Source organism: Nylanderia fulva, unplaced genomic scaffold (genome assembly GCF_048542155.1).
Source record: "Nylanderia fulva isolate GAGA-0341 unplaced genomic scaffold, ASM4854215v1 Scaffold54, whole genome shotgun sequence".
Classification (NCBI taxonomy): Eukaryota; Metazoa; Arthropoda; class Insecta; order Hymenoptera; family Formicidae; genus Nylanderia; species Nylanderia fulva.
Window position 1 is genome coordinate 663,463 of NW_028190632.1, and position 5,425 is coordinate 668,887.

Below are 5,425 nucleotides of genomic sequence, written 5' to 3' on the forward strand. Positions count from 1 at the left end.
ACGAGGTGCGGTTGGTCGGCTCTTTTAGCTTCATACTACGCCCACTACGAGCGAAACACACAATCGATCCGACGAAATTTCTTGCGTGAATTTCCCGCGCCAACGCGCTATCCGCGAATTTAATAACATTCGTGAAACCCACGCGTACAATAATGCGCGTGTTTGCTTGATAAACACGGAGCGACGTGCTTCGATAACAGAGACAAAGGATCATGCAGTCGCAGACTCTTTGTTCCTTTTTCGATAATAATGCTCCACGCGCCGTCGACGTTTTTGCACCTGATATTTGTATTCGCGATATACTTATCGTTGAACTGTTTCGCTGGATAAACAGCGAAACGGTTTAACCTGTATTTTTGTTAGAAATATGTAAACATTATTTTTCGCATCTAAAATAATCATATAAGCTTCAATTAAAATTTAATAAATTTCTTCATCAAAATATTGCTTCAAGAGAAAGCGGATATTTTAATGAAGAATTAATTAATGTCATTAGATTTATGTTCATAGAAATAATTCAATACTTAATTAATAATAATTCATGTTCGGATCAGTGAAACAATGCTGTGTAAGGCCAGCCGTGATCTCTCTCTCTCTCTCTCTCGACTTAAAGTTTAAAGTAATAGGAGAAACTCGGGCAGAGGAGACGACGGACTCATAAATTCCCAAGACCTGGTCATTCCACTCATCGTTTTCAACTCGCGCTTCCTGCCATTAGGGCAACAAATGAATTCCACCGGCGGCATCCGTTTTATCAGAAACATATGTGGAACACCCCGGAAACATTCCTTCGCGATTTTGTAGGATGAATATTCATTCGTGTGAGCCCGTCGAGAGGGGCTCTGTATCTGTCTCTCCCCTGTCTGCCTATGTGCCTTAGAATCAATTAGAATGATACATGATTCGCGTGCGGTGGCCCCATTATGAATCGTTGCTCCAGCGTTGTCGGAAGGGCACAACCGCGGATTATAAATTTATCGAGTTATCGCCAGTGCGGAGAGAGAGTGATTGCACGCGTGCGTGCAACCCTTTGCGCGCGTCTTGCATTCTCTCTGTCTTGTTTCTTTTGAAATATAAAATTAAATCGTAATAAGTCTGAGGCTTTTATTAAATTATAATAAATTTGATAAAAGGCTGTTAAGAGCAGTAAATATAAAAATAACCGAAACGTTCGCTTTGTATTTGTATTTAAAGAGGACTTATGTTTAATTCTTTTTTGCCATTTTTTATTGTAATTCAGTATTAGACATTAGATTTAAAGAATATTATCTCTTTATATATGATTTTACTTTCAAACATAATTTGAATTTTTATATTTACTGCTCTTAACAGCCTTTTATCAAATTTATTAAAACGTGTAACATTAGAGAGAGAGAGATTTAAAACAAAATTCTTCGTCCGCAGGAATTAGTAAAAAAATGAAGCATTTACTCTCTCCGTGAATAAACACTGAAATTGATTTGCATTTTTATTTAATATAAAAATATGAAAAAATAACAAAATAAAATAAAATTAAGAAAAAAGAATAATAAGAAACGAAACAAGTTTTAATCATGCCTTTTCACGGAAAAAATCCTGCGGACGTTCATAATTCTCTGGCGTACGAGTGGCTTGAATTTTTTTCTTCCTACAATATATTAAATGATACGTGAAAAGGAACGTGCGAACACGATAGCGTGCTTTAAGAATGTGCAATCGGATTCGCGGGTATTTTATGAGACTAACGTTTGCTCGGTAAATAAAATCGTATCTATCGGGGTGCAGCGAAATCCGTTGCGTATCCGCGCGCGGCTTTCCTTTCGCTCCATTTTCTGTACCGTGTAGTCTCGCAGCACTTTGATTTTTATTTTTACGTTTCCGCGCCGAGCGTGCGCGAAAATCGAGCTCCGCTCGAGAAGAAGAGAAATCTGCGCTCGCCCATTGTGCCAATTAGTCGCTGTCAAATAAAACCTTCGCAATCGAAATCTCTATACAAAAAGCTATCATTATATTTTAATACGTTTAGGTATATCTTTTTTTCTCTCTCTCTCTCGCCTCTTCTATCCGCGTGATGCATCGCTTTGTTAATAGCCAATTCAATCTGATTACGCGCTTGATATAGAGCCGGCGGTTTTCGAAATATAACCCGGCCGCGAACGCACACACTTTAATTGGTCGACGGGAAATGGAGGCGAATACGGTTAATCGGCGAACCGGCCGAAATTAGTCGCGGCCGCGGGGACATTGTGAAAATTGTGGAAATTCACGCGCGTCGTACATCACCGATACGCGCACGACAATAAAGTACATTACGCATTTACGCGCGGCCACATTCCGCAATCGCCGCGACGATCCGCTGGGCGCGAAGCGAGCTATCGGGGATATTGCCAGTGCTTTTTGCCAGTCTGCTCTCCCTCTCTCTTTCATCGCTTGTAATCAGTTCAATTGTAATTGGAAATCGGCCAAATGAACTATAATGCGAGATCGAGTGTGCTTGCCATAATTTAAGTTGGACGCTCTAGATACGCTGGAGTGACTCGAAGGTGCCTTTTCGTACGCAGCATCAGTCACGCGATCAAGATTTATTAGAGCATATTTCTTTATTCTCTTATTATTTCAGGGTTATTAAAATTACGATTTTTGCTTCTATATTCTCATATATGAGAATATATTTTATTCTTAAAATCTATTATTTAACTAATATAATAATAATAATTAGAATCAACTATAGTTGCGTGTTTTTCGGGTTTGCTGCCTTTGCTGTTCGTTCAATTGAACTTCACCAATAGTAACAAACTGCTGCGGCAGCATGCTGCACATGAAATGGTACCTTAAGAGTGACATTGCGAAAATCGTCAAATCGAAATTAATCTTTTTGCGAAAAATACGATACATTTTCTGGTAATGTTAATATTTTATAAAATTGTCCCGTTTTAAACGTATATTTTCTCTTATATATGTATATATAAAATTATTGTAAACTTCCTTTTGCTGCTCGGTCATTATATAAACATTTGTAATGAAAAAGAACGCTCTAGATACGCTGGAGAGATTCGAAGGTTAAGAGTGACATTGCGAAAATCGTGAAATCGAAATTAATTTCTCTGCGAAAAATGCGATGTTTTTTCTGGTAATATTAATATTTTATAAAATTCTTTTTTAAACGTATAAGTTCTCTGATATGTATATATAAAATTATTATAAACTTTCTTATGCTGCTCTGTTATTATATACACATTTATTATGAAAAAGGATCAAAGTTATCCCACTGACATATATATAACATTTTTATTTTATTTATTTTGTTATCGTAAATTGACGTTGTCACGGTCAGAGAGAAGGACATGTTATCCCAGCGTTATCTATATTTTATACCGCAGCGAGTGAACTTTAATTCGTAAACATTCGCCAAATAGTTTAAACATGCCATTTATATACATTCTAAAAGAGTATCACGCTGCTGTATCGATTCCTATCACGTAAATTTAATTCCACGTTTGGTCAATTGACTTCCTCGCCGGCCGTCACCGATGCGCGAACCGGAAACTTATTGCCCCGGTCCAGATATGCACGCGTGGATGCGCAACGGGATAATGATTGAATCTCTCGGGGGTGGAGGAAAAGGGATGGAAGGGTAGGGGAAACGAGTCGACGGGGGAGATCGACAGGGCAGAGCGACCTTTATTGTCACCAGGTGCCTACGATATTGAACAACAGCGGCAATCTATCCGATCGAATATCCAACAAGCCCCAGGCTCAATGGATAGTCGCAAGGGGACGATGAAGGAGCGAGAGAGAGAGAGAAAGAGAGAGAGAGAGAGAGAGGGAGGACTGCACCCGCGATCAAAAGCCGCGCATGCAAGATTCCCCACCCTTCGAATAACGGCATTAATTGAATCGCTATCGGACGTGCCGTGGTCTCGCGTTATTCTATTACCGAAGCAGCTATTGTCTTCCGTGGTTTATAGTCACCTCTTCCACCTCGCCGAGCCTCTCTCCAACCCTCCTTTTCTCCCTCTACCCCTTCCCCTCGGCCTTCACTTCACACCTCACACAATCTTCTCCCGCCATCGCATCGCCACCCCTTTGGCGCTCTGGCCACGAGATAGCACGCGCCCCAAAATTCACGCCCAGTTGGAACGATAGGAAGAGAGATAGGATTGATTTTTAATCGAACCGATTTATCGAGAATACGAGTTTTTTTTTTTTTATTTTTTATTTTTTTTACAGTAGCCGGCTTTTCGCAAATTGCCGTGATATGAATATATTAGTAGCAGTCGTTTAAATAATTGGCTTAATGACAAATGTGTTTTTTTTTTTTTTTTTAATGATACCGCGCAGTAAAATTTGCACAAGAATCTATTGTTAAAATAATTACAAATACTGTTATACTTCTCCGTATTATGTATATGTAAAATATCATTTAATTTATTAATCGGTCAGTTAAATAATTGATTTAGAAAACACGTTTTATTCCTAAAATAGTTTTACTAAACTTTTCTCATGGGAAACATTATATGCGCATACATACATATATTTGCCTAGTGTTAATGTTCGCTGTTTAATGTTCGAGTTAATCTCTATGTGTGAGAAATGCATGCTATTGCATTCAAACATTACGCGAATTGTTACCTTGCCTATGATAATCGAATTATTTAATTGATCGAGTATATACAATTATGCGCTATAATTAATTTAGTTGACTAATTAATTTAGTAATATCTTTAAATGTTTGGACACAAATAGCTTGCGTGCTGCATATTAGTTTACATTAGTTCATCGCTATGCATCTGGAATGAATCTAACAGACTGTTCCTAGATATTAAATAACTTCGTATTGTGCAATTGTCGCTATTATCTCTGCTAATTAATTAACAATATCTTGCGTTCTCGTGAAAGTGAGACGACAAAAGCTATCGATCGATTGCTAAATAACGAATTTATCGTTTCTATGTTAATGTTTATTTATAATTAAATTCGACTTTAAACATTTTAGGTATTTATATATTAAGCCTTGCTTTCAAAGGGACTCATTAATCATCGAATTAAAGTGCACGGATTAAATTTTTTCGCGCTCAAAAATTATAAAGCCAATTTTCCGTTCCACGTTATTCTGAAAATGTTGCATCATCAGCTGCAAATATTATTTCCGAATATATTCGTTAATTGATTCACGAGCTACCTGCGTACCGATAATGGAATATCCAACTCGTTGTGGCGACAATGAGACCGCGGCAAATGAGTTTGCCCAACTTAACCGGCGTATGGATTGCCAATTTGCGACAGGAAATCCGGTCCTTAGCGTAAACGTAAGCCCTCGAACACATGACGTAACGTCGCCGTAGATATATGTAACGTCGGCGCATTCACTGTTAAAGTCCCCGTTAAATTTCCAAACGGTAAGGCACGTGCGCGCGCGTTATCTCCTCGCAGTATTGAATGGTGA